Here is a 13,784-nt window from a genome sequence, read left to right as displayed (position 1 = left end):
TTATGTATTTTTTGTTATTGTTGTTGTTGTTGTTCCCCACTAGTGAAATTTCACTGGGTTGTTGTTGTACGTATTTTTTGACTTTGCTGAATGCAATAGAGCCTTAGTTCAATGATTATTAACGCAATTAACTTAGTTGGATTTGATTTAGGATCAATATGAATAAAGATAGAAACCTTGCTAATTTTTCTTTTAGTTACAAACGATAGTCCTAAATTTTGTTTTAAATTCCTTTTTTCTGAAAAAAGGAAATTTTTGAAAGAATGTCTAACCTCTAAGAGTTCTATTAATTTTGTATGAAGTCTTTGTCCGCCGTGCTGGAATAGCTCAGTTGGTTAGAGCGTGTGGCTGTTAACCACAAGGTCGGAGGTTCAAGCCCTCCTTCTAGCGTGCAAATTTTCTTTTTACCACAAATTTTGCCTCTTTTGTTTAATCTAATAGTAAAAGCACATATGGTACGTCCTATTCACGCTTTAACTTTTCATAATTACTAGTATTAGTACCCACGCGGATGCGCGGACATTAATCATGTCAAATATTTAAGTTATTTGGATTGTATGTAAATAATCATAAAATTTGCACTTTCTCAATAAATATAGATAATCATTAGATATTAACTACATAAAAAAATTAACCATTTCTTCTATTTTTCTTTTTTTATACCATTCTTGCCGGTGTCATTTGATCCTAAAAATAGTCAAGAAGGAAAATAATAACTCATATTTATAGCAAAACAATCAAATGTTGAGATAATGAATGACTCTTTGGATAAGACTTAACTCTTTTACTACTACTTGAACTCTTATTTGGTGTGTTTATATCTCTTAAAAAATATTTCTTTCTTAAAATTTCAGTTTCTAAAGCATTATTTTTCAATAATAATTATTTTTATAATAATGTAATTGAAAATATTATTCTTAATTAAAAACTCATTTTAGTTGGCTATCTAAAAATATAAAAAATTCTTTAGCTAGTGAATTTTTTTACTCCATTTTGATATTTGACACTAACCATGTTAAATATTTGAGTTATTTGAATTATATGTAAATAACCTTAACATTTAAACCTTCTAAATAATTATAGATAATCGTCAGATATTAATTAAGAAACACTACATGAAAAAAGACTAACATTTTCTCAATTCTCATAGTGATAATTTATTTTTTGCACTATTCTCATAGGTGTCATTGAAACCTAAAATAGCCACAAAGTGAAATAATAGCTCATATTTATGGCAGAGCACAAAGGTGGACATGATATAAACGATTCTTTGATTACAATGTGACTCTTATACTACGACTTGAACTCTTATTTGGTATGATTTTATCTTTCCAAAAATATTTCTATTTTGAAATTTTAATTTCTACAACTTTATATATATATATATATATATATATATATATATATATATATATATATATATATATATATATATATATATATATATATATTATAATAATGATTATCTTTATAATGATGCAAGTGAAGAAATTGGCCTTAAATTATTCACTTTAATCGGCTATCTAAAAATATAAATAATTTTTTGACCGGATTTATTTCAGTATGACTCAACTTTAAGTTTATCGATATCTCTAGCCCCGGAATTTAAATTTTTAATACCCTATATATACAAAACATTTGTTCTTTGATCATTAAATGTTAAATTAATTGATTATTATTATAAAACATTGCATATATTGTCTTAAAAGTGTCAAGTAGTTTATTTTTCGACATCATACTTGACTTAACCTCAATGCAAACTACTCAAATTGCATTCCAATTCAAATTCGAAAATCATATCAGTTTGTTAGATTTTTAAAAAATGACACATAATGTAAATTAAAAAAAATATTTTTAAGATATCCTTATCTTATAATCTATGTATTTGAGTTGAAAAAAATATATTTAAAATCGATGAGATTAACTTTCAAATTTTTTATACTCAACAAAGATGAAACATAAGAAGAAATTTGTTGTCATCTTTTATTTCTGGTTTTTAGATCTTTCTAACATTTTTTTCAATATTTATTTTTTTATCTTATTTTTATGTCGTTATTTCTTTGTTACAAAAAATTAATTTATTTCACTATAAAGGGATGAGTTTTAATAAAAATTGTCTACATATGAACTTTAATTATATTTTTAGTCTTTTCTTGAAACTATTTCATATTTTTCTTTTGGCTTTATCTAATCAGCCTAAATAGGTGTTCACCCGACCACTTAAACTAAAAAATTGAATAGCATGTAATTTATATATAATATATATATAATCATGTGTTGTCGGTATATTATATATTTATATTAGCTATAAAAGTAAACAATAAATATGGTCGGATATTATGTAAACATTCCATAAGATTTCAATTTTTTGAGTTTATCTATGATATAAATTCTATTATAATGATTTTAAAACTCTCTACTAATGTTCAAAATATCTTATATTTTTATTATCTTTGAATTAAAAAAAATTAAAGAGTTTTTTCGAAATAATTTGTTTACATTTAAAAAAAATATATTTCACGTCACATCAATTTTTTTCTTTATATATACTCTTTGTTACACTTAAAAGTCGCCATAGAAACTATCAATTTGAAACCAATTTCTCTCTTGTTCAGTTTGAAAAAACAAATCACATAATCTAATGATTCAAAACTAATACTCTTCAACGAAAAAAATATTATACCCTTGCAATATTGGCTTGACTGCAGCTAAACGAAGGGGTTTTAGCTTATAGCCTTCAATTTCTTGAATGTGCTAAATTGAAATTAATGATAGCAATTGTATAGCCAAAGTTTTGTTATTTGTTTGATGTCCATTTATGCAAATTGACTCTTCAAACAAATATTATTCAAGAAGAAAAAAGAAATAATTTTTTTTAATACTGACTGATTTTGTGATGTTTCTTTCTCTTGCATGTATGTTCACTTTATTATATATGTAAGTAAACTTTTATTGATTTTGTAAACTCTTTTTATTATTTAAATAAACATAGACGCGTACCCTATATATTACATTTATTTTAAAATAATTTCGATTTATTCAAATCTAGCTACAATGTTTCAAAGAAGTATACTTATATGATTTTAAATGTGAAAGAGTTTTATAGTTATATGGAGTAATTGTTTTTTTGCTAGAGGCGAAGTAGTATTTAAATAATTAGAAAAAATAACAAAAGTTCCTAACATGATTAGATATGATCATTAACCGAATTAAGTATGATAACATGATAAAAAAAAGATAAATTTTATTTTTAATTTAAATTCAAATTTTAGAATTATCTATAAATTCAAAATTATCTTTTAATTCAAAGAACTTTATCTACAAATTCAAAATTATCTTTTAATTTATATTTCGTATATATATATAAAATATTTGTATTTAACTAAAATAGTCAAATATAGAATAAAGTTACCATATACTATTGACATTTATTAGCTTGCCACTTGGCTTAACCATAATGTCAATTATATATGATAACTTTCTTGCTTTAATATATATAATATAGATAGATAAATCCTCTATTCTATTACCTTTTTCCTCTCTCTCTCTTTTTGTTTTAAGTGAATGTTTTAAAAATTGAATTTTCAGTTACTCTATGTGTAAACTTTCTTGAGCTCAATATTTGAACTAAGGGTAAATTTATATTATTTTTATACAAATATTATGCGCAAAGAAATATTTAAGGCATGTTCCCGAGTTATATATCAAGATCAGTTACAATAACAAGAATGAAATGACGTTGGATGGTCCTTTTAACCGCTATTCTCCCATTAAAAAAAGATTTGCAAAAATAGCTCCGGGTCAGAATTATAAAGTACGGTGGTAATAAACGTTGGTCAGAATTTTAAGCGCCAAGAATTTTGATGATTACTAGAATTTTCTAGCATCAGGAATCCTGACGATCACTAGAAAAATTTCAGCACAATGCAAAAAATTCTTATGATTGGTCATAATATTTTTGGCCAGTTGCACAAAAAAATGGCCACCATAACTTGCATAATTATTATGGCAACCGTCCGAATTTTGACAAATCACTTACTTCAAAATTTTCATCTACGAATATTTTTCTAAAACTTTTCTCACCTGATTCAAAATTTAAAGAGAAATTTTCATAAAGTACTATTTTTAGTGGTAATTAGCAATCTATAGATACCATTTGCTATATTACGGATTGTAAATACGTTTTCTGTTGTTATAAGATGTATTAGATGTATTTAAGCTACTGTATTCATGAATACAGTAGCAAAAATAGGCGTGAATTAGGGAAGTCCAGCTAATCAGTTGTTGTATTCGACTGTATTCACGGCGTGAAATATGGGATTACAGCTGGACGGATTATTGTATTCGACCGTATTCACGGCGTGAAACATGGGATTACACTGTTTTTAAACGGAAAGTCAATCAACAAACTCAATTATAATACACAAATTTTGTATTTTCAGTTATAAAAAAGATTCTCAACCGAAAAATACCCCAAAAATATAGCAATCTTCAAAGAAATTATATAATACATCTGAATACATAAATTATATTGATTAAAAAAATATACGAATACATTTCTCTCTCTCTCTCTCTCTCTCTCTCTCTCTCTCTCTCTCTCTCTCTCTCTCTATATATATATATATATATATATATATATATATATATATAAAGCAAGAAAGTTACCATATATAATTGACATTATGGTTAAGCTAAGTGGCAAGCTAATAAATGTCAATAGTATATGGTAACTTTATATATCTAATAAATGTCAATAGTATATGGTAATTTTATTCTATATTTGACTATTTTAGTTAAATACAAATATTATATATATATATATACAAAATTTGAATTAAAAGATAATTTTGAATTTATAGATAAAGTTCTAAAATTCGAATTTAAATTAAAAATAAAATTTATCTTTTTTATCATGTTACCATACTTAATTCGGTTAATGATCATATGCAATCATGCTAGAAACTTTTGTTATTTTTTCTAATTATTTAAATACTACTTCGCCTCTAGCAACAAAAAAAAATACTCCATATAACTGCAAAGCCCTTTCACATTTAAAATTCTATAAGTATAATTCTTTGAAACACTATAGCTAGATTTGAGTAAAACGAAATTATTTTAAAATAAATGTAATATATAGGGTACACGTCTATGTTTATCCAAATAACAAAAAAGAATTTACAAAACCAAATAAAAGTTTACTTACATATATAATAAAGTAAACATACATGTTGGAGAAAGAAACATCACAAAATCAGTCAATATTAAAAAAAATTATTTCTTTTTTCTTCTTGAAGAATATTTGTTTGAAGAGTCAATTTGCATAAATGGACATCAAACAAATAACAAAACTTTGGTTATACAATTGCTATCATTAATTTCAATTTAGCACATTCAAGGAATTGAAGGGTATAAGCTGAAACCCCTTCATTTAGCTATAGTCAAGCCAATATTGCAAGGGTATAATATTTTTTTCGTTGAAGAATATTAGTTTTGAATCATTAGATTATGTGAAAGTTTTTTTTTTTCAAACTCAACAAGAGAGAAATTAGTTTCTAATTGATAGTTTCTATAGCGACTTTTAAGTGTAACAAAAAGTATATATAAAGAAAAAATTGGTATGACGTGATATTTTTTAAAAAAAATATAAACAAATTATTTCGAAAAAACTCTTTACTTTTTTTAATTCAAAGATAATAAAAAGATAAGATATTTTTGAACATTTATAGAGAGTTTTAAAAAATTCCAAAAGGAATTAATGAAGAAGCTGAAGCCGATCAAGAGGTCATAGAGGAGGAAGATCAAAATGTAAATGATAATGCAGATGTTGTAGCAGAACATACTAGAGCTCCAAACAGAGCAAATACTCTGTTTCAAAATAGAGAAAAGGTAAAAAACATACCAGAGGAGGAAAATCATGTTGCAGAATGCAGTGAAGCCAGGAAACAAGCAGATACAACAATTACAGGCGCCTCAATGCACTTGGGCAAAAATGATAAGTTGGATGGATTAAAATGCAACGCTGAAGGGGAACAAAGGATGATTAAAAAAACTGATAATCAAAAAGAGTTTGGTGATAACAGTAGGGTGAGGATACTCAAGTATAATGATTCCAAAGGCGTAATGATAAGCTGTCCCTCTCGTGAATTGGCAAGACCAGTTATGAATCAAGAAAAAGAATATGAAAACATTCTGGGAAATGAAAGAGATTTAGATGAGGAATCAACAACTCAAAACTTCATCAATGTGGCAAGAAAATGTGATATCTCTCCAACTTATATAGCCAAAGTTAAATCTGCTGCAAAAGGAAAAAAAGGAAAGATTAACATAAACAATTCTGGCATACCTATTGCTGGGATCCAAACTCGACGAGGTTGTTCTAAATCAAATAATTGTTAATGGATGTAATTATTTGGAATATTAGATCCGTCAATACGCAGCGAGCCTTTGAGAGGCTCGTAAAAATGCATAGACAACATGATTTCGATTTTGTTGGTCTCATGGAACCAATGCAGGATGGTTCAAAGTTGGAATTATACAGAAGACAGATAGGTTTTTCTCAAGCATTTTCTAACATTTCAAATATGGTGTGGGCTTTCGTTACTCAAAAAATCGAAATCTTATGGAATATTTACATAATATCCGGCCATATTTATTGTTTACTTTTTATAGCTAATATAAATAGATGATATACCGGCAACACACGATTATACACATATTATATATAGATTATATATGCCACGACCCATTTTCATAATAGGTCATGATGGCGCCCAACACCATTGACGGGCAAGCCAATGCGGAAAATACTAAATAAACTTTCACTTACCTTTACCCAAAAATAGTTGAAATAATTCTTTAAGTTGAAATAAAAATCAGAAATAATTAATAAAGTCATAATAATCATACAACCCCAAAAGGATACAATCTATTAATGTGTGTGCTAAGACCTGGTGTCACGAGTTGTGGGCAACTAGTAGAATATACAAAAGAATCACACTATTCTATTGTGCGAAACAGAATAGACAACAAAAATACATAAGAAAGACTTCTTCAGGCTGCTGAACGGCATGGGAGGGAAGCAGCTCACCGTAAAAGTCTCGAGTCCGCTCAGGGATGCGCACCAGACTGATAACCAGACACACCTACCTTAGATCTTGTACAATTAAGTACAAAAGTGTAGTATGGGTACATAAACAATATGTACCCACTAAGTATCCCGTCTAATCTCGAAGAAGTAGAGACGAGAGGTCGACTTGATACTTACTACGGTCGAATGATATGAGAAGAATTTATAATAAGCATGAATAGCACAATTTATTAACGTTTTATGGTAATGAGTAACAGTCCTTTTTCCAAATAATGTCATGGTATCCATTTACATTTTCAAGGCATATATGAAGTTCAGTCCACCGAGAAATACTAAGTAAAGCATGCGCAAATAACACCGAGGGACATACGGCCCAATCCAACATAAAAGTAAAGTGTGCACTGCCGAGGGTCGAACGGCTCGAACCATAGATGCATCTATTACCCCGCTTGCGAATCACACATGCGACGCGGTCAAATATAAATAAGCTCATCAACAAGCAGACAATATATATATATATATATATATATATATATATATATATATATATATATATATATATATATATATATATATATATATATCGGAGGGGTAGTTATTCACAGGAATATCCAAATTCTCTTTTAAAAGACCAAACAGGATAAGGTTCCTCATTTACACTAGTCTCATTTACCTTAACCAAAATAATTTATACGAATCCGAATTTATCATCAAGTTACAAGAATGTCAAGTAGATCATGCTTTTGGGTCCTAGACTACCTAGACTTAACATAGTAGTAGCTACGCACGGACTCTCGTCACCTAATGCATACGTAGCCCCCGCATATAATAGCAATTAATTCAATTATTACACCTATGAGGACAATTCCCTCTTACAAGGCTACAAAGGAGACTCACCTTGATCCAAAGTGCACTTCCACTACCAGGAACGAGTAAGCAATTTCCCAACCTTTAACACAAGTTTCCTAAAATCCGACCTCGGGCCCACGTGCCCGGATTCCGAATTTTTTTTAAGGAAGTTGTTCTCTATAACCTAAGGATCGATAATATATGATTTCTAATTTATTCCATAGCAAATTTCGTGGTTAAATCTAACTTTTACTAAAACCCTAGGTTTTTGCTCTAACCCCATGATTTCACCTTAATACTAGTGTTTAATCTACCCAAGACAAAATTATTAAACTAGAAATAGGTAGAACACACTTACCTCAAGATGCTAGGTGAAGATCTTCTCTCAAAAGCTCTAAAATCATCAATGGAAGAGTGAAAAAGTGATAAAAATGACTTAGAACCCGTATTAAATGAACCTCACAACCTCAGCGATTTCGGCATCTGTGGTCTAGGGACCGCATCTGCAATAAGAGGACCGTATCTGTGAAAGGGGATAAAATGGTTGGGACCGCTTTTGCGGTCTTGAGGCCACATCTGCGGAGCCGCTTCTGCGGTTCCTGACCTGCCTTGCCCTAGGCCGCATCTGCGATGAAAGGACTGCTTCTGTGGTCTCGCACCTGCGGTCCACCAATCGCAGGTGTGGTTATGACAGAAGCAGCAGCTTCAGCTCTTCTAAAAAATTTCCACTTCACTCGAGCCTCATCCGATTGATGCTCGGGGCTCCCGGGGCCCCGTCCGAACATACCGACAAGTCTGAAATCACGAGACGGACCTACTCGAACCTTCGGAACACCCGAAACAACGCTAAATCTAGGAATCACCCCCTAAAACCAAATGAATCAAACTTATGAATTTCAAGTTCTTAATTTTCCTCTAACGGGCCAAAACGCCCTTAAACTACTCAGATTGACTCCAAATTTTATAGGCAAGTCTTAAATGATATTTCGGACTTGTACCGGGATTTGGAACCAACATACGAGCCTAATACCTATGAAATCAATCATTAATTAGTTTCTTTAAATCCTTAAAACTTCAGATTAACAATTTCTAATAAAAATTCATTACTCGAGCTAGGGACCTTGGAATTCGATTCTGGGCATATGCCCAGATATCATATTTTCCCACGGATCTTCCGGGACCGTCAAATCACAAATCTGGGTGCGTTTGCTCAAAATGTTGACCAAAGTCAAACTTAGTCTTTTAAGACAATTCTAAGGAATCAAATGGACATATTTTACTCCAAACTCTTCCAAATTCCGAACTAACCGTCCTCGCAAGTCGAAAATTATCTAAAGCAAGCGCGGGAAGTTTTATTTAAGGGAATGGAATTCTAAAAGGCAAAACGACCGGGCGGGTCGTTACATTCTCCAGCTCTTAAACAAATGTTCATCCTCGAACGGACATAGAAAAGTACCTGAGCTGCTGAATAAATGTTGATATCTGCTCTGCACGTCCTCCTCGGACTCCTAGGTCGCCTCCTCGACTGGTTGGCCCCTCCACTAGACCCTACCGCAGAAATCATCTTGGACCTCAACTAGTGATCATGTCTATCAATAATGGCAACTGGCTCCTCCTCATAACCTAAACTCTCATCCAGCTGAATAGTACTGAAGTCTAACATATGGGACAAGTTGGCATGATACTTCTGAAGCATCGATACATGAAAAACCGGGTGAACCTCCGATAGGCTGGGGGGTAAAGCAAGCTCATAGGCAACCTCCCCAACTCGCCTCAATACCTCAAAGGGACCAATAAACCTTGGGCTCAATTTTCCCTTCTTCTCGAACCTCATAATGCCTTTCATTGGTGAAACTTTCAAGAGAACCTTCTCGCCAACCATGAATGATACATCACGCGCCTTCTAATCCGCGTAACTCTTCTATCTAGACTGAGCTGTGCTAAGCCTCTCCTGGATCAACTTCACCTTGTCCAAGGCATCCTGTACCGTATAACTTAGCCTCACCAGGCTCAAACTACCCGATAGGAGAACAACAACGGCGACCATATAAAGCCTCGTATGGAGCCATCTCTATGCTGGACTGATAGCTGTTGTTGTATGCAATTTCTGCCAAGGGCAAGAACTGATCCCACTGCCCTCCAAAGTCAATCACACATGCCCTAAGCATGTCTTCCAAAATCTGAACTGTCCGCTCCGACTGCCTGTCGGTCTGAGGATGAAATGCTGTGATGAGCTCTACACGGGTCCCCAACTCACTCTGAACCGCTCTCCAGAAATGGGAAGTGCATTGAGGCCTCTCTCTAATATGATGGAAATAGGCATACCGTGCAACCAGACTATCTCCCGAATGTAAATCTGAGCATACCTTTCTGTTGTGTAAGTAGTCGCCACTGGGATGAAGTGGGCCGACTTGGTCAACCTATCAACAATGACCCATACTAAATCAAACTTCCGCAAGGTCCGCGGCAACCCAACTACGAAATCTATGGTGATGCGCTCCCACTTCTACTCTAGTATAGGCATCTACTGAAGTAGGCCACCCGGCCTCTGGTGTTCATACTTGACCTCCTGGAAATTCAAACACCTGGCTACATACTCCACTATGTATTTCTTCATCCTTCGCCACCAATAATGTTGCCTCAAGTCACGGTACATCTTCGTAGCACCCAGATGAATGGAATACCGCGAACTGTGCACCTCCTCTAAAATCCTCTCCCTTAGGCCATCAATATTAGGAACACATAAACGACCCTGGAGTCGTAAAACACCATCCTCTCCAATAGAAACCTCTTTGGCACCTCCCTAAAGTACCGTCTCTCTGAGAACCACCAAATGTGGATCATCGAACTGTCGGGCCTTGATCTACCCCAATAATGAAGACTAAGCAACCACACATGCAAGAACTCGGCTGGGCTTTGAAATGTCCAACCTCATAAGTCTATTATCCAAGGACTGAATGCCCAAAGCTAGTGGCCTCTCCGCTGTTGGAATGAATGCCAAGCTACCCATACTCTCCGCCTTCCTACTCAAGGCATCCGCGACCACATTTGCCTTGCCCGGATGATAAAGAATGGTGATGTCATAATCTTTCAGTAACTCAAGCCACCTACGCTGACTCAAATTAAGATCCCTCTGCTTGAATATATGATGCAAGTTGCGATGATCAGTATAGACCTCACATGACACCCCATACAGATAATGCCTCCACATCTTAAGGGCATGAACAATCGCGACCAACTCTAGATCGTGCACAGGATAATTCTTCTCATGAGCCTTCAGCTGACACGAAGCATATGCAATAACTTGCCCCTCCTGCATTAATATACATCCCAAGCCAACGCGTGAAGCGTCACAATATATCGTATACATCCCCGAGCCGGAAGGTAATACAAGAAATGGTGCTGTAGTCAAAGCTGTCTTGAGCTTCTGAAAGCTCTCCTCACAATCATCAGACTAACGGAAAGGAGCACCCTTATGGGTCAATCTAGTCAAAGGTGATGCAATAGATGAAAAGCCCTGCACGAATCGTCTATAGTAACCTGCTAACCCCAGGAAACTCCTAATCTCGGTCACTGAGGTAGTGCGTGGCCAACTCTGACCTACCTCGATCTTCTTGGGATCCACCTTAATACCCTCTCCTGACACAATATACCCCAAGAATGCCACCGACTCTAGCCAAATTCACACTTGGAGAACTTAGCATATAGTTTCTACTCTCGCAAGGTCTAAAGCACTACTCTCAAATGCTGCTCGTGCTCCCCCAAGCTACATGAGTATATCAAGATGTCGTCAATGAAGAAGATGACAAATGAATCAATATAAGGCCTGAACACCTTGTTCATCAAGTCCATAAATGATGTCGGGGCATTAGTCAAGCCAAAGGACATCACCAAAAACTCATAATGGCCATATCTAGTCTAGAATGTAGTCTTCAGAACATCCGAGTCCCGAATCTGCAGCTAATGGTACCCTGACCTCAAGTCTATCTTAGAGAACACCTTAGCACCCTGCAACTGGTCAAACAAATCATCGATACGAGGCAACGAATACTTATTCTTGATGGTGACTTTGTTCAACTGGCGGTAATCAATGCACATCCGCATAGTCCTATCCTTCTTCTTCACAAATAACACCGGTGCACCCCAATGTGATACACTGGGCCTAACAAACCCCTTCACTAATAACTCCTCAAGCTGCTCCTTCAACTCTTTCAACTCTTTAGGAGCCATATGGTACGGTGGAATAGATATAGACTGGGTGCCAAGAGCCAAATCAATACAGAAATCAATATCACGATCCGGTGGCATGCCCGGAAGATCAGAAGGAAATATATCAGCGAACTCCCGAACTACTGGAACTGAATCAATCGTTGGAGACTCTACGGTGGTATCCCGAACATAAGCTAGATAAGCCAAATACCTTTCTCGACCATATGCCGAACCTTCAGGAAGGAAATAACCCAACTAGGTGTATCAACTGTGGACCCCTTCCACTCCAACCTCGGAAAGTTTGGCATCACTAGTGAAACAGTCTTGGCATGGCAATCTAGGATGGCATGATATGGAGATAACCAATCCATGCCTAGGATGACCTCAAAATCGATCATATCAAGCAACATGAAATTTGCTCTAGTCTCAAAACCACAGAATGTGACCACACAGGACCGGTAGATCCGATTCACAACCACAGAATCACCCACAAAAGTGGACACATGAACAGGAGTGCCCAAATGCTCCCTAGAAATAACCAAAAAATGAGCAAACAAATATGATACATATGAATAAGTAGACCCTGGGTCAAATAATACCGAAGCATCTCTACCGCCGACGGAGATAATACCTGTGATGACGGTATCTGAGGCCAATGCATCTGGCCTGGCCGGAAGGGCGTAGAATCTGGATGGAGCGTTGGCTGGCTGGCCTCCACCTGACTGAGGAATAGCTGGTTGACCTCTCCCTGTCTGGCCTCTACCTCTAGGACGACCCCTACCAGCCTGCCCTCCACCTCTAGGTGCCGGGGCGGCTAGTGCTGAATTCATAGGGTGCTGACCCTGCTGCACTACCTTGCCCCGAAGTTTGGGGCATGTCCTCTTCGTGTGACCCGGATCTCGACACTCATAGCATACCCTCGGTACCATAACCTGCTGACCTGAAGTTTGAGCCTACTGACCCGAATACCCACTGGAAGAACCCTAGATGGCTGGGGGTGATATGAACTCTTTGGCATGGCACAGAAGTGAGCACTGGAAGAACCCCGATAACCAGAATATCCGCCGAAGGAACCCTGAACAGCTGGTGGACGGTAAGAACTTTCCGGCATCGCACTGAAATAAGGCCTCACTGGAGCACCTCTAGGAGGGGGTGGTGGTGCCGAATACGGGGGTCTACTGGGCTGACCCCTCCCAAAGTGACCTCTACCCCTAGCTGGGTCACCTCTGAACTCTCCCGAAAATCTAGCCCTCTTATCCTACTGCATCTACTCTCTACCCCTCAATTCTGCGAGCAATCTCTACCACTAGCTGATACTCAGTACCCATCTCCACCTCTCGGGCCGTGCCAGCTCGAATAGTGGGGTGTAACCCTCCAACGAACCTCCACACTCTCTTTGCATCTGTGGGAAGTATCATGAGTGCATGGCGAGACAACTCAGAGAACCTCGCCTCATAATCGGTCACCGACATCTGACCTTGCTCAAGATGCTCAAACTGATACCGCAGCTCTTCCCTCTCAGAGGGAGGAATGTACCTATCCAAGAATAACTGTGTGAAGTGAGGGGAGGAGAACCTGCTGGCCTGCCAAGAATATAGGACTGCCACCACCTACGGGCTCTGCCCTCCAGCTGAAAAGT

General features: G+C 35.6%; 1 non-coding gene across 1 annotated transcript; it reads left to right on the top strand.

Annotated features, from left to right (window-relative positions):
- Positions 1–316: 316 nt before the first annotated feature.
- TRNAN-GUU (transfer RNA asparagine (anticodon GUU)) lies at positions 317–390 on the top strand. The gene has a single exon. It is a non-coding gene; the product is annotated as a tRNA-Asn (tRNA).
- The last annotated feature ends 13,394 nt before the right edge of the window (positions 391–13,784 follow it).

This window comes from Nicotiana tabacum, chromosome 8 (assembly GCF_000715075.1).
Source record: "Nicotiana tabacum cultivar K326 chromosome 8, ASM71507v2, whole genome shotgun sequence".
In the NCBI taxonomy this organism is placed as follows: domain Eukaryota; kingdom Viridiplantae; phylum Streptophyta; class Magnoliopsida; order Solanales; family Solanaceae; genus Nicotiana; species Nicotiana tabacum.
The sequence above is the reverse complement of the archived record's forward strand: the minus strand, read 5'-3'. Positions and strand labels throughout refer to the sequence as shown.